Source organism: Littorina saxatilis, linkage group LG11 (genome assembly GCF_037325665.1).
Source record: "Littorina saxatilis isolate snail1 linkage group LG11, US_GU_Lsax_2.0, whole genome shotgun sequence".
NCBI lineage: Eukaryota > Metazoa > Mollusca > Gastropoda > Littorinimorpha > Littorinidae > Littorina > Littorina saxatilis.
In genome coordinates this window covers 17,668,181-17,690,568 of record NC_090255.1, presented here as the reverse complement: position 1 = coordinate 17,690,568, position 22,388 = coordinate 17,668,181, and the positions used below count along the sequence as shown (strand labels likewise).

At 42.7% G+C, this 22,388-nt stretch overlaps 1 protein-coding gene and 1 long non-coding RNA gene across 4 annotated transcripts in view; one reads left to right on the top strand and one right to left on the bottom strand.

The window, feature by feature from the left end:
- LOC138979904 (glycoprotein-N-acetylgalactosamine 3-beta-galactosyltransferase 1-like) overlaps positions 1-22,388 on the bottom strand; it is a 60,913-nt gene that overhangs the window by 13,694 nt on the left and 24,831 nt on the right. The window lies entirely within an intron of this gene.
- Positions 4,985-11,183, top strand: LOC138979897 (uncharacterized). 2 transcript variants are annotated; one of them, XR_011460170.1, is made up of 6 exons: positions 4,985-5,419; positions 5,930-6,032; positions 6,839-6,896; positions 7,260-7,353; positions 9,278-9,376; positions 10,960-11,183. It is a non-coding gene; the product is annotated as an uncharacterized lncRNA (long non-coding RNA). The 2 variants fall into 2 exon arrangements; XR_011460171.1 differs by lacking the exon at positions 9,278-9,376 and having other exon boundaries at positions 10,960-11,182.

The following is a 22,388-nucleotide window of genomic DNA, read 5'->3' as shown; positions in this document are numbered from 1 at the left end:
AACGTTTCCAAAAAACAAAACATTATTACTATTTTTTAAGCAATCGACAAAAACAACAAAAATAGCATACACATAAAACAAGATCATGCAATATCTCATATTCACTGTCCCCACTCACTGCGTATTTTAAACGCGTTCATGATGAAGGTTGCAAGTCTAAGTAATATTGATCTGTTTGGTGTCGCTAGAAGTAGCGCCAGTTTAAAGCTTGATGGACGGTTGTAATATTTTGCAGGTATGTACTACTCACGAATACCAGCATATTTTGGACATTTCATTTGCGCAGAATGGACACAAGTAATCTACAGCTGTTGGCGACCGAATGTGTCGTAATCGATGCACTTTGAGGGGCGAGAGAGAGAGAGAGAGAGACTGAGAGAGACTGAGAGAGACAGAGACAGAGAGAGACAAAGAGAGACAGAGATAGACAGAGAGAGAGAGACAGAGAGAGAGACAGAGAGAGAGAGACAGAGAGAGAGACAGAGAGAGACAGAGAGAGAGAGAGACAGAGAGACAGACAGACAGACAGAGGGAGAGGGAAGAGAGAAAAAGAGATTGTGAGAGATAAAAGAGAGAGAGAGAGACACTTGTATCGAATATTCATTAAAACAAACTGATTTCCCACAGAAACATTTCACGGACACACGACGAGAGAGAGAGAAAGAGAGAGAGACAGACAGACAGACAGACAGAGACAGACAGACAGACAGACAGAGACAGACAGACAGACAGACAGACAGACAGACAGACAGACAGAGAAAGAGAGAGCGAACGATAGAAAGAGAGAGAGAGAGAGAGAGAAAGAGAGAGAAAGAGAGAGACAGAGAGACAGACAGACAGACAGACAGACATAGAGAGAGAGAGAGAGACAAACAGACAAACAGACAGAGACAGACAGAGAGAGAGAGAAAGAGAGAGAGAGGGAGGGAGAGAGAGAGAGAGAGTGGAGGAGAGAGGGAGGGAGGGAGGGAGAGGGGAGTTAGATAGAAATTATAGATAGAGACAGGCAGAAAAAAAGATAGCTTTCAGACAGAGAGAGGGAGTCATTTAACCTGAGAGTAGGCCAGGGAAGAGTTAAGACACGCAGATCGGCAATCGATCATTGGAGCGTCACCGTCTTGTATGACCGAGAGTGCACGAGAAACTTGAGTTCCTAACCAGGAGGGAGCCAGCCGCGGGCTCGGATTTGTTGCAAACAAACTTCAGTTTTAACCAGCCTGACCCCGCGATTAACTACCACTCGGCTGGTCACTTTCTCCTACACACCAGCCCTAACCGGACTCGGTGGCTCATTGTACTGCATGTTGATGCATCGACTGACCACACTGTAGGCTCGTACTGTGTGTCATCTAGGCTCGTACTGTGTGTCATCTCAGCCTGTGTCCGTCCATCTGTCTGCTAGTCTGCCTGTTTGGATGTCTGTGCGTGACACGTTGTTGTTTGAAATATCGAATGCAGAGTTATATGACCCTACGAGCATCTGCAAATTAATAGTAATATATCGGAAAAGGCCAGTACATCCTCGATCCTCCTAATTCAATCCAGACCCCCCCTCCCCCCTTCCCCACCACCACCAATACAAAAAGACCCGATAACTCAGTGAACGGGATTTTGTCAGTGGCGGGTGGACGAAACGACTTGCCCTGCAGTGGCACATTTGGAGCGTAGGTTAACCTAACCCGTTGCCAATTTTAACTTCTCTAATCTGGCCAATCAGGTAAGGTCTTTATTGTCTGTTGCATCAGTCTTAGACATAAATTACCCCCCCCCCCCCACCAACCCCTCTTCTCACCACCGCTTATTTTTTTAAACCCACCATTTGAGTATTTCCCATATCAATGCAAACATCCCCACATCCAGCCCATACACACAAACACAGACATTATCTTTCGGCTACAGTAAAGGGACCCGTTAGGACTTCCATTGTGGTGAAGTTTACAGGACAGGGGAGCTTTTAATGACAGACGGGTCCCGTGCTGATAACGTTCGAGACCTATTAGAGGGTTGGTCGTTTAATTAATTCAGCGGCGTCATTGCTACTTACTCACTGTAAACTGACCTCTGTCTCTGTCTCTCTCTCTTTCTCTCTGTCTCTGTCAATCTCTGTCTCTCTCTCTCTCTCTCTCTCTCTCTCTCTCTCTCTCTCTCTCTCTCTCTCTCTCTCTCTCTCTCTCTCTCTCTCTCTCTCTCTCTCTCTCTCTCTCTCTCTCTCTCTCTCAGAGTAGTCCCTCTCTGGGCGAGAGCTGGTCGAAAAATGCTTATGCCACAACCCTCGTAAAATCGAATGTGATTTGATTTGATTTGATTTGATTTGATTTGACCTCTCTCTCTCTCTCTCTCTTTCTCTCTCTTTCTCCCTCTCTCTCTCTCTCAATCAATTGAACAAGTTCAACAGCATCGCGTTTTAGGGGTAATTATTGATTGTGAATTCAAGTGACAGGCACAATTACAGCGTATTTGCAAGAAAGTAGCCAAGAACGTTTTCCTCCTATCCCAGTTAAAGCAATTTACGGACAGAAGGACTCTGGAAATGTTCCACCATGCTCATGTAATGCCTCACATCAATTATGTTTCGACGCTCTGGGATGGCAGCAGTGCTGTCCACTTGAAAAAGTTAGACTCTCTCTATCGTCGCTCGGCTAAACTCATCGTAAAGGATAATGCCCCAACAGATATGAAATTAAAAATGCTTAACTTTCTTCCACTGGAAAAGCATCTCAAGTTAAACAAAGCCATTTTCATGCATAAATTGTATTACGGTAAAGTGCCGATTTACATTACATCATTATTTAATAAAGCTACCCACAGATATGGGTCGGTCAACTTGATCCCACCGATTCCACGAATTGACCTTTATAAGACCAGTCTTGTTTTTTCGGGTACATTAGTTTGGAATTCACTTCCATCATCCTTTAAGCACTTAAAGTCATTAAAAAGTTTTTAAAAATGTGTCAAAAAACACTTAATGTCTGAGTAGTTTAACGCGTTTTGATTTACCACACTTAGTATTACGCCAAAGATATGCTGTGCATTGTATATTCTGAACATATTTTTGTTGTACTATTGCTACATGTTCGATTGCTACCAGCTTGAACTTATAATTACTTGCATAGTATGCGTTTGATTTTATGAATAACCACATATGTATGCTCTTCATGCCTCATCATCATCATCATCATCATCATCATCATCATCATCATCATCATCATCATCATCATCGTCGTCATCTTTATCATCACGTGCTGAAGTTTTCTGACCTCCTTTTGTTGGTAAACTTTTTAATTTTTAATTTTTTAATTTTATCATTGTGTGTCTGTGCGTCCCAAGGACAGATTGTAAGAAAAGGCGTAGCCTTAAATCTTAATCCTTGTTAAATAAAGTTCAATTCAATTCAATTCAATTCAATTCTCTCTCTCTCTCTCTCTCTCTCTCTCTCTCTCTCTCTCTCTCTCTCTCTCTCTCTCTCTCTCTCTCTCTCTCTCTCTCTCTCTCTCTCGCCGCTCTCTTGTTAGTCAAGTGGAAGCACACCAATAAATCATGCACACATAAGAAGAAGAAAACAACGACAGAATACGATATAATGTCATGCCGACTACAGTGATCTTGAATCTTGAATCACACGCACACATTTCAAGTCACCAGTGTCGCCAGCATGTAATCACTATCATTATGGACCCGGCGCTGAACGTACCTAGCTGCACCCGTTAGTATCATTCCCCTCGACACAGACATGCTCAGCAGGTATGACAATTAAAAGACCTTCCACATTTGCGGGTTCTTCTAAGGCAAAAAACAAAATAGTCTGTTTACGGTATCCCGACCCACCCTATTTTTTCGCGCGACCCTAGACTTTTTTTTTCTTCCCCAAATGCCAAAAAAAAAGGTCTTTGATTTTTGGCAAAATAACTTAAAAATATGTTTTTTGGGAGAAAAAAAAATGTTTTAAACATAAAAAATCCCGACCTACCGACCCTATTTTTTTTGCCTATGTTACCGTAAACAGACTATTTTTTGTGTGGGCCTAACCCAGGTTGCATGACCCCAGTGTGGTACGTCTGCAAGCCGCTTTTGTCTTTACTGGACCGTAGAATGAGTCCATAGTGTTTTAATTGACTTTTATTGAGACAAGGCGTGGTTCGTCCAAACTCAAGTTCATTCATGAGCACGATAATTTATTAAACCAATCATAACATTGTATACTGCAGGGATCGAGATAGCCACCGCTTTCTTACCCGGTATTTCTTTATAAGTACGATCTCTGGTTACCACAGAAGCCGGTCCACACCGTATACCGTGGTTGCACTAGGCAAATCTGTCCGAAGCGGGTTGCACCCTTATTTTTCTGTCCGAAGGGAGACACGCGATGTAAGTTTCTGCACAAAATCACCTGTAATTCCTCACAAATGACATATCATCACAAAACTACCGTTTGTACTTTGGCCTAAGGTGTCATAGCATCATATCATCGATTTGTTTCATTGCTTCAATGTGTTTGTGAACGTTGGCCTTCAAGTATTTACACATTTCAAGAGAATTATGTGCAAATTTTGACTTTCCGCAGTTACTAGGGAAATTCAAGCACATGAGAAAGGCTACACGCGATTGTAATGTGATCTATGGCCATTTCTTGACATCTGGGTCAGATGATATGATTTAAAGTGGTGCAGTAGCGTCATATTTCATGAATCTGTGAAGACATTCAATGGGAACGCAATGGGAACTTGAGCGCTTCTACCTTATTATGCCTGTCAGTCAAAGAATTCTCGTGACCCGAGTCAGCCAATCAGAGTAGCACACCTGACGTGATGAATATTCACCGACGTCTTACCACCACGCCACTGCGCCCGTCAGCACCGTGCATTCCTTAATAATTCAGGTATAGACCGAACAAGTTTTGTGCAAATCTGTATATTTGTATTCAAGTGTGCAGTGCAAACACAAAAATACGCAATTTTCCGCGAAATCCATGAGGTTTCCTTAAGGGGGGCTCACACACAGGTGGAGCAAGCGGAGCAAGGGTGGAGTAGGCTGCACCAGGCGGAGAGATGACGCTACTTCCGTTGCAGGAGTGGAGAAAGTGGTGTGTGCGGAGCGGAGCAAGGAATAGGACACGTTTCTATTTTTTGGCTCCGGTGCAGCGGTGCAGCCAATCAGCGCACTCATCACTTTCTCCGGAAATAGTAGTGTGACACTAGGTGGCATCCCAAATAACGACGGCCGCCTTTTTCGAAAGAACTTTTTCATGGATTTTACACCAGAATGCCGAAACGGAAAGATAGAATGTGGTTTCAGCAAGATTTCAAGTCACGATTTTCATTTTTCCGAGGAAGCCAACAGCTGAGTGTGAAGAAACGCTGCTGTTCAACTTCGAAATCTCCAGTCGCAGACGACCTTCGCTTTCGCAGTACAGTCAATGCAGGTGCAATGTTACTCATTTCGATCAGCTTGTTTTCGTATATGTTTTTGCATTAAGATCATGTACAATGATTGGAATCAAAGGAGGAATGACTTCGGTATGCAAATGCGTTGGTTTGGCCGAAATCAATACAGCAGTAAATAAGCTAGGTTCTTTCTCGTCAGTTTGTTTTTTTGCGACTGAAGTTTGTCTTCTGAATGTAGATCTACCACTTGCTTGATTTTGATTGTTTGTTCAGCTCTTCGGCACAAAATTCATCATGCAAGATATCAATTTGTTGAATGATAACGGGATAAGTGAAGTTCAAACATTTATCTGCTTGCAAAAACAATCGCAGGGACAGATCTATCTGCTTCATTGACTGACAGATTGTCATAGAATTTCCAACGTAAAATGACTCGTTTGCAGACTCTCTAATTAGATCCATCGAGTGTTTGTGTTCTTAGATCCATTGGCTATGCAGGCTTTTTGCGATCATAACATTGTTTGGGTTTGTGCTGGTGCAATCTGCAGATCAGAGGAGATTGACCGCAGGGTGACGCAGTGTCAGTGATCAATGCAACTTGTGTTCGACACTCAATATTGCCTTCTACCAAACTCAAGGGCAAAACAAAAGGTACATGCTTGTGAATTCATGAATCATATATTATGTAATGTCTGTGAAGATTAACACCGTTTTTAGCTCTAGTCTGAGTGATCATGCTTATTAATATCTAATTCAAGTTACATACGATACATACTCCGCCCCAGCACCACCCTCACCCCATAGCACTGCTATTCAGATACTACAGTCCAACAACCAACCCTCTAAAAGCCCCCTCCCCCCTCCCCCCTCCCCCACTCTCAGTGCAACATCTGTTGCTATCTGCACCTTTGTGTGGTAATGGGGAACTCTTGCTCAAATAGTTTCAGAACTGTTGATATTATATAAGAGTTTTATTTACCAATGGTTCTCCCCTCCCTCCTTCATGTTACACCGACACCCTCCACCCCCTTCCCCCATCCCTTCCCTCTACAGGCACGTCTACTAAAGTCTCAGACATGATAGGATCAAGAGGATGCCAACAATGATCCGGGTAAATTTCCCCTCACACACACACATACACACACACACACACACACACACACACACACACACACACACATACACACACACACACATTTACACACACACACACACACAAATACACACACACACACAAACACACACGCACATGCACATGCACATAGCTGTTGTCTCCTTCTCAATCTCTCTATGTCTCTCTGTTTAATTAACATATTTGGATCACTAACTCTTCACTGAGATTCAGTGTTATGTGGAGTAAGATTAGTGAATGTTGCTGCTGATTCTGTTGTTCTTACTGTTCTTCCTCCCTGCATAATCTTTTTTCTCCTTAAACAGTTGTTTTTTTATTACTACAGTACGTCAATGGAGTGTACAGAGATGTAATGGGACCAAAAGCATTCCAAAATGAAACAGGTAACTTTTTAAACTGGTCTTCATTTGGTTTATTGAGAAGTTGGTTCACATGATACATTTCAGAGTCGTCCTTTTAAATTCGTTAAATATTGCACCAGTCACTACATATAGATGACCATGCTGATTAGTTTCAAACTGTGTACATAGCCAGCTTATCCCCACCCGTACTTCCCTCAGTTCCCAAACTACCCTTCTACAGCCCCCACCCTTCCCATCTCCCCAAACTCATTAGATCACTGACATGACACTGATTTTTATTTTATGATTAAATGTTCTTTGAGTAAAATCATATAGACTGTTGGTGCTGCTAATGTTGTTGTGACTATTCTTCCTCTGTGTATTCTTTCTTAATCTTTTCTTCAGATTGCAGTTCTCCCATGCACCACATCGTCTATCAATGGAGTCTACAACATTGTCTGAGATGTGATTTGAGTACGAGAATGTCAAAATGATGAAGGTAAACTTTTAAACACATAGAGCTGAACAAACTGCTGAATTCAAATATACAATTACAGTCAACTTCCTTGTAAACGCCCAGTATCGAGCACACGCCCACCCCCTACTTTGGGTCAACAAACTCTGTATAGGGTATATAGGGTATAGTACCTTGTAATCACCCACCCCCACATCCAAAGGTGCAAAAAACACCCGACAGTTTCTTTTTGGTTTTAATCCTCTTCACAAAATACAGAGATATTGGCCGAGTGAATAATGACAAGAGGCTGCAATGCAGACATACCGCTGAGTTCATACATTGGCCACTGCAGTCTTTGGATAGCCATGTCAAAAGTGGACAAATATTGAGAGACTCATCGAAGGTTTACGAGGTCGACCTTGGGGGATTTAAAGAGATCAAGTAAACTGACCTGTGTTTTTTATTTTTTATTTTTTAATTTTTTTTTTATAAAACGTTGCTGTGTTTGACATGTATACATTTCCCCCCTCCCCCCTCTTTGATCAGGAAAACGGAACTGAATGCAGTTATGATGTTTCATTGTGCAAGTTTATGACTTTTGTCCCGACACAAGCGCTGCTGCTCGTAACGCTAGATATGCGAAGCAGATCTTCAGTCATATTTTTCTTTTGCGATACATGTATGAGCATTTGTTCTAAAACTATGGCACACAGGTATTGCTTTGTTTAGGTTTCCATGCTCCATTCGGGCGAAGCACTTGCACACACACGAACGAGTGTGTCACATAGTGAGAAACATGAGGGTATAGACATGTTTTACACATTAACAAATCCTACTATCATTCTCATAACCAGTGATCAAATACACGATTTTTCACGAGCCCCTACTTTTGAGGAAAATTAGTGCATACGGGGGATTGGCGAGTACAAGGTAGTTTACGGTACAGGTGTTTTTTTCATGCAAACAACATTTTTTTTATGCAAACATGCAGATTGTGAGGTTAAATTGCCGAGAGTTATTATGCAATGTGTGACTTGCATCGAGTTGTGTCGCTATGCAGAGTGTGACTTTTCTTGTTTAATTGCCGTACTATTAAATGGAAGATACTCAGATTAAAGAAAGTCTTACATTGGGAGGTAGGAATGTGCTTTTGCATGGTTTGTGACAAGACAAACTTTCCTTATAAGAGCTTAAAGATACATTCCATGACGTTTGAACCAAAATGTCAACTATCATAGATCTCTCGAACTAAACAAAATGAGGGTAACCTTCTACCGGAACGCATACCAAAAGTATGATAGCCTGGTAGTGTTCTGTGCATAGTGGGAATCTTTGGCTTCATGAATTTCACATGTTAACACCAGTGTCTGTTAGGTAATGAATCACACATCCTCCACTCTTCACTGAAATAAGTCAGAAGTATGTGCCCATGTTAAAGATGGTATTATTTTACCCATATATACCAAGACAAACAAGTGGTGTCTGTAATATGAGGAGTAACATACCGTTAGAGGCCCAGTCCTTATTTTGAAAGCAGTTCTGTTCAGCTGGAATAAAATTCTCTTAAATTTGTTTCTTAATTAAATAAAAACAAAAACAAATTGTTGTGCACGCAAAGCAGTCCGGCTGTTTTTGTTGTTGTATGTGTCTAAGGGCAGAGATGATCTTATTTTACGTAACAGCTTTTCCAGGTCAGAGTGAGTACAATCGTTTACATGGGGAGGACTGTGCCTACGTGGGTTTGCATTATTCAAATGCAGGAAACCAACAGCACACCGAATAGTTTCTGAGCTATTACAGTATATTTTTCCCTTTCTCTGGTCTCAGAAATATAACAAATGCCAGGGCATACAGTCGTAATCGTATGTGAATTTTCAAACAGATTTGCATAAAACAAAATCTATGTGTTCTTGTGTTTTGCGAGCTGTATAATTTCCTCGTGCTATCTGATTTTGTTATCTTGCAGGTGTGTTTTCTTTACTGCAAGCATATCTACGTACAATGGGAAAATTAAAGACATACACCAGCCCACACTGGGCACAGTGCAGAACAGAATATGAACAAGGTATGTAGCGTTGGATGCAATAATCAGATTAAGTTGTCTTCTTCTGCATTATGCATATATGCAATATTCATCTTTAGTGCGCGCGCGCGCGTGTGTGTGTGTGTGTTTATTGGTTGAAGACGACACAGGTTGGTGCCCCTTCCCTCATTTGTTTTTCTGTGTGCGAGACTTCGTGAGTCAGTTGCATAGGCAGGATAGCTAACTAGTCTAGTTGCCTGCAAGACCGTTAACGGCATTTCGCACTTTATATTTGCAGGCTATACATTAATTTCAGCTTAGGTATGACCAATACCAAAAGTTGCAATGTTGTAGGTGAAATGGTCTGTCTTTTGGGCTCTTTCCAAAAAGAATCCGAATTCGGGGATAGACTCAACCGTTTCATGTTTAATATGGAGCCGTACACTAATTAACCCGATTTAAGCATTAAAGAATTTAAGATTGTTAGTTTTGGAGGGAATAAACTATGTAATTTAAATGAAAATTTCAATAATAAATTTTCATTTGATTAATATACTTACCCAATTCTCATAGTTTATACCCTCCCATCCTTCCACGCTACTTAATTTCCTATGGCGTCTTTTTTGTAGCTTGGTTACCACCCTTTCGAGGGCAGGTAATTTGAGTAGTTTTTCGACATCTAGCATATGAGATCTTAGTCAATGCATCCCTCAGACAACCAGTGACACCGTTAATGACACATGAAGCAATAAGGTAACTATCAGATAACACTTGTATACACAAAATCCACTCGGTCAAGATCAACAAAATCTTACGATCTTGTTAACTCATTGGAGACGTAATGTTTTAATCCTTTTTTTGTGTTGAAAATGTGCTGAAAAAAGAAGATTACTGCTAGATCAAAACTCAAAAGTGTTCCAAATTACCCCTCCATTTGACCTGTGAACTCGCCACTGTGTTGACCTTTGTCATGCATAAGATATAGTTGGACTGGGTGGCCGAGTGGTAACGCACTTGCGCTCGGAAGCGAGAGGTTGCGAGTTCGACCCTGGGTCAGGGCGTTAGCAATTGTCTCCCCCCTTTCCTAACCTAGGTGGTGGGTTCAAGTGCTAGTCTTTCGGATGAGACGAAAAACCGAGGTCCCTTCGTGTACACTACATTGGGGTGTGCACGTTAAAGATCCCACGATTGACAAAAGGGTCTTTCCTGGCAAAATTGTATAGGCATAGATAAAAATGTCCACCAAAATACCCGTGTGACTTGGAATAATAGGCCGTGAAAAGTAGGATATGCGCCGAAATGGCTGCGATCTGCTGGCCGATGTGAATGCGTGATGTATTGTGTAAAAACATTCCATCTGACACGGCATAAATAAATCCCTGCGCCTTGAATATGTGCGCGATATAAATTGCATTAAAAAAAATAATAAAATAAAATAAAATAAAATAAAAATCCCTGCGCTTAGAACTGTACCCACGGAATACGCGCGATGTAAGCCTCATTATTGATTGATTGATTGATTGATAGTTAATAATCACCAAATATTACAGGTCAAGAAGTATTAAGCATTTTTGTGGGCTGCATTTGTTTCATTTGTGTCACCTTTTATGTTTATACTTTTGCAGGCTGGTGTGGAGTTCTGATGGCGATGGAAGACACATACATAAGACATGTATATAAACAAGCTTCCCTGTGAAGTGCTTTGATCACAAATCACCATTATTTTACACATTGATATATATATATCTATTCTCAGCTCAGGCTTGTGCTTTGCGATTGGATGTTTAAGTACTACTAAGACCCTGAATAAAGTCTTCGCAGTACATGGAATGGGATCAAAAGTGTGTGTTTGTGTGTGTGTGTTTGTGTGTGTGTGTGTGTGTGTGTCTGTGAAAACAACATTCAAAAATGAGGGTGAGATTAAAAATATAAAAAAGCTACAGCACAGATACTTTTTTGTCTAGCGTCATGGACGGATCCAGGGGGGGGGGGGGGGGGGTTCCTGTCACCCCCCCCCCCCCCCGGCCTGAACATGTATCTCCTCCAAGGGTGAACAAATAAAATAAAAATCAATAAATCATGACAAATACTCGGAGAACGCGCATATTCTCATCTAGATTTCAAAACGTCCAGACCCCTAGCACCCTCAACTAATGAACCTTTAATACAATTGGGACCCCCCCCCCCCCCCCCCCCTCCGGCCATGAGCGTTCTATGTCGTCCTCTTTAGAAACTTGTTGCGCTGTTGACACACGTACGTTTCTATTTGCAAACATCCATAAAGTAAGATTTTGTAATCATGTTTAAAACATTTCTTCTGAGTAGAATGAAGCTAAATCAAACCACACACAAAATGAAAATATCTAAATCAAAGCCATATTGCGCGTAACATAAAGCAACAGTCTAACCGTCTGCAAGAGAGATTGTTAGTAGTAGATCTAAAAGAAAAGAATGGATTCCATGGAAACTAGTGTAACTTTTCACATTGAACATCTTTAAAGCTTCGGATATAACTCGATAAAACAAAAAAGAACCAAAACTTAAAACATGTCCCAACAGTTGTTAGTCCACCTCTCTCTTCACCCGACCCCCACACTCACATATGTTGTGTCTGAAAAGCTCTCAAACGCAATGGCACACACGCACACACTCTGACTTATACAGAGTCCATTCAGAAAGATGTTCAGTAATTGCGATAAAAGACAAGACTTTTGTCTCCTTTGGTAAACATCACGGTGTTTTTTCCCGCCACTGCTTATCCACGTGTAAAAATATTTCCCATCAGACAGCGCGAGTGGAGAAACTACGTCATATCATAGGGGAATCCCCTACCGGAGCAGGATCGGAGCAGCCTGCTCCGGAACCGGAGCTTGTGTGTGAGAGGGCAGGTGGAGAGCGGAGCAGGATCGGAGCAGCCTGCTCCGCTTGCTCCGCCTGTGTGTGAGCCCCGCTTTACTTTAATCTGCAATATTAATGCGGCATAACATTCTGGCTCCTCACATTCAGATGACTTAATAGTTAATAACGCTTCAGCGTTCTTGTTTTTGTTTTCTACAAAAGCCTGGCGCCTGCTGTTAGCTTCCTGGGGTGCGTATCGCTAGCGCTACGTGTCATTTTGTGCTACGTGTCACTTGTCCTACGTGTCATTTGTGCTACGTGCCGCTATCGCTACGTTGATTAGTGCTACAAATAATTTGTCTATGAGTCGCTATCATTCGTTCTTTATCACTACGTGTCGACAGCACTACATCTTTTAGCGCTACGTGTCATTATTGCTACGTGTCAATACCACTACTTACTGACGACTTTCTCTTTCTCATTTTTTCTCTCGCTCTCACTCCTTCTGGTTTGTGTGTGTGTGGAGAAAAGCGACTACAGGAATATTTTTGTCTTTTCTCCATATGTAATTTTCTTCTTAAAATATATAGAGTGAAGAAGAAGAGAAAGCGTTGAGAGCAGAATATATTATCTAAGTTAGTATTGAAACTGTGTGGAATTAAGATTCACACTCTAAAATCATATTTGTTCTTTCCCCTAGTAAATTGTTCGGAGATAGGAATGATATAGTACTTTTCTATTGTTCTCTTGCGGTAGAATTAATTGGTTAATTGGTTTTGACACGATGGCGCCGGCTTGACTGACGGGATATGAACCCTGGGTCACAAACTCGCTACGGCTTAGTTTTGAGCACGTGGACCGCCCGCGAAAGCATTGTTTTTCGACATCCAACTCTCACCTCCCCCCCCCCCCCCCAACCCTCTTTCCAGCTTGATCGGATTCTTTACTTCTATGTTGAATAATACTTGATACACACAGGCGAACACACATACATACACATACATACACTCTCTCTCTCTCTCTCTCTCTCTCTCTCTCTCTCTCTCTCTCTCTCTCTCTCTCTTTTCTTTTATGTAGCTTTTACATGTATATCATTCTTTCTTTTACCCATGTATTCGATATAAATATGTATTCTGTATTCATTTGTTTAGTAGAATGTAGATTTTAGGTTTATTATCTACATATGAGAAGCCTGTTCAATATACACTGTGTTTGATTGTGGTTAACTTGTAACTGCATACGGTTTTTGGTGTGACATGACTATTTCGCGAGATAATAGTCAGAGGTTTTGCACTTTGTTCACAGTGTTGATAACCAATGAGTGTTTGGTATCAAATGATGCGTCGAAGAATTTCCATTTTATTGATGTATTTCTTTATAGCGTTTTTGATGTAGTTTTCTTTGTACAGGAGTTTTTGTGTATGTTTGAGGGGTTTTAACTGTAGCTTGTATGGAGACTGATAGCAGCCTCGAAACTCTCCCCCCTCCCTCCCCATTTTGTTATGTGATCCCAGTGCGACGTTTTCATTGGTTCCTTAGCTGTGACGTCAGGGACAGTCATGGAAGGTATATAAGCTGTTAGTTTTCAAGGTTCGGGGGAGTCTTGGCAACCAACCTGGCTTAAGTGTCTAAATGGTATACCGGACTCCCCACCACCACTTAGGGTTACAGCATTGCTTCGGTGGGAATGGTTGTGGATGAGTCCAAACCTGAGTACTGAGAAGTATTTGTTGTCATCTCTAAACTGTCCTCCGGAGTTTTGGCAACCAACCTGGCTTAAGTGTCTAAATGGTATACCGGACTCCGCCCTGTGGACTGAACTGACAGGGTTAACAAAAAACGTTCCGCAGTCCCAGGTTACCACACGGCGAGTAAAGTGGCGTCGCTTTGCTCTTTTACTTTATTTTTACTCAGGCCCCGAACCTCTGCCCAAATTTTCGGCCATTTTAGGACATAGGATATTGCTTTCAGTAGCGTATTTTGCTAAGGGTACCTACGGGTCATGCCCAATTTTTCAGCCATTTTAGGACTTAAAATATTTTTCGAGTAGTAGGAAAATTACAGGAATAGAGTGAACCAATGTACAGATATATTTTCTGAAAAGAACCAACGCCTTGTATTGAGTTGTTTTTATGATTTGTTTTGATGCAATACAATTTCGAACTTTACCTGCCTCTTCTTGAGTTTATATTCTGTGTGTCTGTTTGTCCTGTCGTGTGATTGCCATCCTGACAAATGACCTTCAAACACGAATAACATCAAAGACACAGACACAGACAGTTAGAGTTAATGTGAAGCTAAGACCGCTCGGCTTTACATGTGTACATATATGTATGTCTGTTTCAGTGTGTGCGTGTGTGTGTCTGTTTCAGTGTGTGTGTGTGTGTGTGTGTGTGTGTGTGTGTGTGTATGTGTGTGTGTGTGTCTCTCTCTCTCTTGCTCACTCGCTCGCTCACTCACTCTGTCTCTCTCTCTCTGCCCCCTCTCTCTCTTGCTCGCTCGCTCGCTCACTCACTCTGTCTCTCTCTGCCCCCCTCACACTCTCTCTCTCTCTCTCTCTCTCTCTCTCTCTCTCTCGTCGTCTGTTTAGGTCTGGGGAAACACCAATGAAAAGAGCCGAAGAATCCCGGAGCGTTTCTATTGTGTTTGCTTTTGATTATCCATGTATAACCTGCTTCATGCAACTATGGTAACCGGGGATTTATTGCCTGGGGAACATGAGATTTATTTCCCAGGTGCTTGTGAATGAAAACTCGTGAAAATGATGACAAATGTTTTTGTTTGGCCTTAGCTTCACTGCCCTTTTCTTCAACTCCACCCCAAAACAAACACCTGGGCAATGTAACGAACTTTTGTCTGTCAAATGTGAATACCAAATTAACATTATTTTTACTGAGGTCTAAACGGGCTCCTCATTACTGTGCTCTTGCAGATCCTCCATCCACCTTTTTCGTTCAAATATGTCCACATACCAACATATTTTGTGCGTTTCTATAAGTTCTGCTACAGTTTTTCAAAATGTGTCCCAATGCATTATGAACAGTTTCACACAAGGATACATGTTTCTTTATTCATCATCTCACTCGGCTCACGTTTGCTTGGAATGTGTGTGGCATATTGCCTTCCTGGAACTACTAACGCATATAGTTTTCTTTGGTGCACTTCCTGTCTTCTTTCAAATATGCCACTCTTCAACCCACCCCTATTCCTACCCCTGCCCAGTTGACTGAACTTTTCTCATAGATCTGTGATGTTGTTGAACACACAAACGTCTGTGCAGTTCAAAGAAGGCAATGTTATGTATGAGTCAAACGCCCTTTGTTTTGAATTCCAATCCCTTTAAAACTTTCTTCAAAAGTGTAAGAAAGATGACAATTAGCAATCAAAATGTAGGCCTATCTTCAATCGCAAAGAAAGAAGGCATGATGACCTGTGAGAAACTTGTCCCCTGTCTCTCCCTGTCCCTCTCTCCCTCTCCCTCTCTCTCTCTCTCTCTCTCTCTCTCTCTCTCTCTCTCTCTCCTTCTCTCTCTCTCTCCTTCTCTCCCTCTCTCTCTATATATATATATCTCTCTCTCCCTCTCTCTTTCTCTCTCCTTCTCTCTCTTTCTCTCTCTCTCCTTCTCTCTCTCTCCTTCTCTCTCTCCTTCTCTCTCTCTCTGTCTCTGTCTCTCTCCCTCTCTCTCTCTCTCCTTCTCTCTCTCTGTTTCTTTCTTTCTTTCTCTCTCTCTCTCTCTCTCTCTCTCTCTCTCTCTCTCTCTCTCTCTCTCTCTCTCTCTCTCTCTCTCGCTCTCTCTGAAGGAATATTTTGTTATTTTGTTGTTCCTTTCACTTTGCCAGAGATTTGTACTTTTTGGAAGAAAGTCTCTGCATGATTTTCAGTTGTTTCTTTCGGATTTTGATCTGTTTAGAAAAAAAGGGCTTTGTTTTTGACAAACTGTAAGACAGTGTTATTGCATTATTTTACATTACAAATATTGACACAAGGTATAACCGAGGATATTGAAACCTTTTCTTCTCTCCCAAATTCTGTTATGAAATTAGAGAGGGAGAGAGAGAGGGGGGGATTGACAGACAGACAGACAGAGAAAGAGCGAGAAAGCGGAAAAGAGAGACAGTTAACAGAGAGAGAGAAAGAGAGAGAGGGATGGAGGGTGCTTTTTATTTCATGGTTGGGTGGTTTTAGTTCCTAATGCACTGTTTTTGACAATAGTTTCCATTCGGTAAAAGGCAAATTCAATTACCTCTCTCTCTCTCTCTCTCTCTCTCTCTCTCTCTCTCTCTCTCTCTCTCTCTCTCTCTCTCTATCTCTCTCTCTGTCTCTCTCTCTGCCTCTCTCTCTCTCTCTCTCTCTCTCTCTCTCTCTCTCTCTCTCTCTCTCTCTCTCTCTCTCGCGAGCATGCATTGACTGTATTAGACACGTTAGAAAACTGAATGATATCTCCAAAAGTTGTTTTTTCAAAATTTTCGATTCCCAGGTGCAATCCATATTAATGTACTCTTCCGAAATGTGGGGTCTCCAAAGATTAGACAATATAGAAAAGGTTCACACACTTGCATGCAAAAGGTTCTTAAGTGTTCCTCTTAAAGTATCCAACAAGTTTGTGTATGGAGAACTGGGACGCTACCCTTTGTACATCAACAGTGCAGTAAGGTGCATAAAATATTGGTTGAAGCTGTTGACACTAGATATATCCAGAATTCCCAGACAGGCAAACTTAATGTTAAAAAACTTGGACGAGCGAGGTAAAACATGCTGGGCAACACATGTAAAGAATACATTGTTTAGCACGGGGTTTGGATATGTTTGGTTGCAACAAGGGGTGGGGTGTGAAAAATAACATTTATTTCTTTATTACGGGACTGCAACCTTCGAGACTCCCTGGTTCGATCCTCTCTTCGTTCGCCAGTTCCCCTACAACCCGGCACACACGCATGCCAGAACCCTCGTTGCCACACCTGCCCCCACATTTGCCATTCTACCACTCTGACCGGCCCCCAAAAAGATTTCAACATTAAACGCACGTTCTCTTGCACCAGCCGCAATCTCATCTATGCCATATCCTGTCTCAAATGCCCCAAAGTACTCTACATTGGTGAGACCGAAAGAACCCTCTCTACCCGCTTCACCGAACATCTGGCAGATGTTCGGCATCGCCGCTGTAGGTCTGTTGCCCAACATTTCAACAGCAGCAACCACACCTCCCTGGATGCACGTGTGAAAGGTGTCTGGCAAATGTACAGCACCTCCACAGACAGAAAACAAGTAGAGTCCGATTTTATATTATTCCTGGGCACATCCACACCTGACGGTTTGAATGCGAAAATGTGATGTACTCAGTGTATTCCCCAACCTACTGTGGATTTACGGTACGTGTGTGTGTGTGTGTGTGTTTGTGTGTGAATGTGTGTGTGTGTGTGTTTGTGTTTGTGTGTATGTGTGCGTGTACGTGCGTACGTTTCCCCCCCCCCTCCCCCCCCCTCTCCGTTTTTTTTTTTTTTTTTTTTTTCTCCCCTCTTTCCCCCCCCCTCCCCTCCCCCTTTTTATGAATGTGTATCACTTTTAGTCTAGTATGCCTGTGCCCATGACATCATCCAACCACTTCTCTCCCCTTTCATTCATTTCCGTTCCTAGAGTTCCTTCCCTTTTTTGCGTGTTTCCCCTCCATTTTCTTTCAAACCTTGTTCGTTCCGTGTTGCGTCTGCTTTTTGTTGTCTTTTGTGTTCTTGTTTTTCCTGATGAAGCTTCCATAAGCGAAAATTCGTACCGTCTTGTCCCGTTCTTGTATTGGTGAGTACAGTATTCCTTTGTTTTTTAACTTTGTTCATCTTACCACAGTCACTTCGTTGTTTAGATTTATTTCTTTGTTTAAACAGAGAATGGCTGATATGTATTTGCAGGAATGGAATGGTTCCTTTATAAGTAATGACATTTATCAAAACTACCGATTATTCAAAACAGTTTTTGAAAGTGAGAAGTACTTTGATTTCATTGACAAAAAATGTTTCCGCGATTGTTTGATCAAATTGCGTCTGGGTGTGTTGCCTATTGGAGCTTCGTGTTTTAGAAGAACATTTGGAAGGGACAGGAATATTCTATGCAAGCTCTGTGATGTTGTGGAAGACGAAAAGCACTTTGTATTTGATTGTCCATTGTATGCAAACGCCAGGGCTAAGTTTCTAAATACAAGATATAACTCATTAAATTGTGTGAATATTCTCCGCAACGGCTCATCATCTGATATTCGTAGATTAAGCATTTACTTGTTTATTGCTCTAAAAACTCGCCTGGAGTTTACTGAAAACATAGCTCAAGACGACTGATTGTGACTGTATTACTTTACCGTGTATGTTTAGTTTTGTATCTTTGTCGCTTTGCCGCTGTATGTGTTTAGTTTTGTATCTTCGTGTTGCTTTGCCGCTGTATGTATTTTTGACTTGTATTTTTGTTTGTAACGACCCTATTCTAGGGGCTAGAGGCCTGAAGAATAAATGATGTTCTTGTTCTTGTTCTTGTTCTCTCTCTCTCTCTCTCTCTCTCTCTCTCTCTCTCTCTCTCGCTCTCTCTCTCGCTCTCTCTCTCTTTTCTCTTTCTCTCTATCTAGCTCTCTCTCCCTCTCTCTCTTTCTCTCTCCCCCTCTCTCTCTCTCCTTATGTAATAAAGTTCTGAGTTCTGAGTTCTCTCTCTCTCTCTCTCTCTCTCTCTCTCCCTCTCTCTCTCTCTCTCTCTTCTCTTTCTCTTTCTCTTTCTCTCTCTCTCTCTCTTCATTACACACACACACACACACACACACACACACACACACACACACACACACACACACGCACACACACACACGCACACGCACAAACGCATACGTACACACGGTATCGTACACACAAATTCACACACAGAAAAACATCCGTGTATGTTTATACGGTATCATGCGAGAGAGAGAGAGAGAGAGGGAGAGAGAGAGAGAGAGAGAGAGAGAGAGAGAGAGAGAGAGAGAGAGAGAGAGAGAGAGAGAGAGAGGGGAGGGGGAAAGAGCGAGCGAGAAAGAAAGAGCGAGAGAAGACAGATGGAGAGAGAGAGGGGGGGAGAGCGGGAGAGACAAGGAGAGAGCGATTTTAAAGAGGTACAGAGAAAGAGCGATTGAGAGGTGCAGAGAGAGAGAGAGAGAGAGAGAGAGAGAGAGGGGGAGAGAGAGAGAGAGAGAGAGAGAGAGAGAGAGAGAGACACACACACACACACACACACACACACACACAGACAGAGAGACAGAGACAGACAGATCCGACAGCCAGCCATGCAGACATATATATACTAGAGGAATACCCGGCTTTGCCGGGGTGAATCGCGAGACAGAGACAGACAGCGTGGCGGTTCACCATAATCACCTTTGAAGGCGAAGTCCTCTCAAACGGGATTGAGAATTTTAGAGCTTATTTCTAAACCCTATATTATCTGTTATGGCTTCTCAAATGCCAGAACATACAGACACACGAAAGCCGCCAGACCCCATCACAAACAGAACTCTAAAATCCTCAGGTGTTGCCTCCAGACACACATACACACACACACACACACACACACACACACACACACACACACACACACACACACACACACACACACACACACAAAAGCCGTATATATCTATGTATATATATAAATACTAGATGAATACCCGCTTCGCCGGGTACGGCTGCGCCGGAAAGAAGTCGAGCCGAATACCCGGCTGAGCCGGGGACCCGGCATAGGCGGGTGTACGCCGGCTTTGCCGGCGCACCGCACGGAGGAAGGGAGATAAACGCGGCTAAAAACACTGGAGAAGATAAGGAAGAGTTACTGGGAATGGATCCAGAGAAAAACCAAAATCGGTTCAGCGCTGCGGTTGTGTCCGGGGTGTAGCTGAATACGGTCTCCAAATTTGAAAAAGATCCACCGAGAACTTTGGCCGTGCATCGCGGACACACACACACACACACACACACACACACACACACACACACACACACACACACACACACACACACACACAGAGAGACAGACACTAGTCGTATATATATATATATAGATATAGAGATAGATGACAGTGGATTTTTCGATAAATAGATTCGACCTTTGCACTTTTACAGTGAGGACAACTTACGGGTACATGCAAGGAAAGCCCACAACTTCTAAGGCGAACAACTCTGCAGAGTCTGCTGTGAAGGGCGACGGTAGTCTCCCTGTCACACTCGACCCCCTTTGAATGAACTTCATATTGTCCCTAAAGTTCCGAACCATAGACCCGCCAAGCTTAGGTCCCTCCCAGGTGGAATGGGAACAGCACGAAAATGATTCAGTGGCCTGAACATTTCATGTCGAGTCCCATCGCTGTCGACGACGCCAAATGTAACCGAGTGCCGAAACACCACAATCACCTTTGAAGGCGAAGTCCACTCAAACGGGATTGAGAATAACTGTTATGGCTTCTCGAAGGAAGGCCTGAACATACAGACACACCAAAGCCGCCAGACCACATCACAAACAGAACTCTACAATCCACAGGTGTTGCCCACACACACACACACACACACAAACACACACACACACAAACACACACACACACACAGAGAAGCCGTATATATATATATGTATATCTATATCTATAAATATATAGAGATAGATGACAGTGTATTTTTCGCGTGGCTATAAATTGATTCGACCTTTTCACTTTTACAGTAAGGACAACTTACGGGTGCAATGAAAGCGTTCTGGACAGTGCAGTGACATTCTAAAAATAGTAACGTAGTAACGGGAATATGGATTGACGCCACACGAAGGAAGGGAGATAAACGCTGAAAACACTGGAGAAGATAAGGAAGAGTTACTGGGAATGGATCCAGAGAAAAACCAAAATCGGTTCAGCGCTGCGCGCTGAGAGCACGTGTTGAAATATCTCATCGAGCAGGTTGTGTCCGGGGTCTACCTGAATATGCCCACCAAATAACAGATCCATCGGGAACCTTGGGCGTGTATCGCGGACACACACACACACACACACACACACACACACACACACACACACACACACACAGACACAAGTCGTATATATATATATATAGATATATATACACACCCGCACGCAAGCACAAAGGGAAGTGTCTGCCGTTTGAACATGTTGTAGTGCTATCGACACGTAGCGCAATCGACACGTAGCGCTACAGTACATTGGATTTTCAAAAATAGTTATATCGACACGTAGTTCTATTGAGACGTAGTGATAATGGCATGTGTGAATTGTGGCAATAGCACTACGTGCCGATAGCACTACTGTTTTTGGCAATTTGTGTCGATAGCACTACAGAAAATAGCGCAAACGATACGTAGCACAAATGACACGTAGCGCTGGCGGGACGCACCGCACACGCACGCACAGACAGACAAAGTTACGATCGCATAGGCTACTTACGTGAGCCAAAAAAATAGCTAAATGGACAGTGCTACGAGTTGTACTCGGTGATCTTTGCAAAGAGCATCGTGAAAGACACCTTTTTTGCGAGAACGATAAAGTGAACCACCACAGATCTGCGAAAGTTTGCCGACAGTATTTGGAGAGAAAAAAATATTGATAAGAAAGAATGCAGTGATGTTGGCTATTCTTATTCAGCTATGTTTAAATAACACAGTCTACTGCCGGCATCCTAACACGGTAAAAACATGTATAAAGCGGGTGATCGCAATGATGATAGTCAAAAGGGGGAGGGGGAGGGGGGGGGGCAAACGTTTTCTACTAATAGAGAAGATGTTATTGACGAGTCCGGCAGCAGTGTGATTTTAGGGGATCAATGACCAGGACTCGGTCGGAAGGGGGGGAGGGGGTTGGGGGGGGGGGGGCGAAGCCACTTGCTGCAAGTACTGTACTGACCCAGCCAGCATGATTCTGCGTGACGCATGCGTTATTTCTGCGTTTTTCATGCGGGGATGCGTACGGCCTCGTGACACCTTCGCTTCGCGCGCGTTACTTTTCGCCAACTTTTGCACGAAGTCGCAAAATATGCATTCGCAGTGTGCCATACATTGAGACTGACCGGCAATGGCGGCAACTGCCCAGCCCCGGTGCTAACAGTAACACCTGTTTTCATTTAGATTCACACCTTTGGCTAGAAACACCAGCACCAATATCCAAATTACAGATATCTCCGTTAGAAATCTCAACCGCCTGGTGTCATTATTTTCAATTAACTGT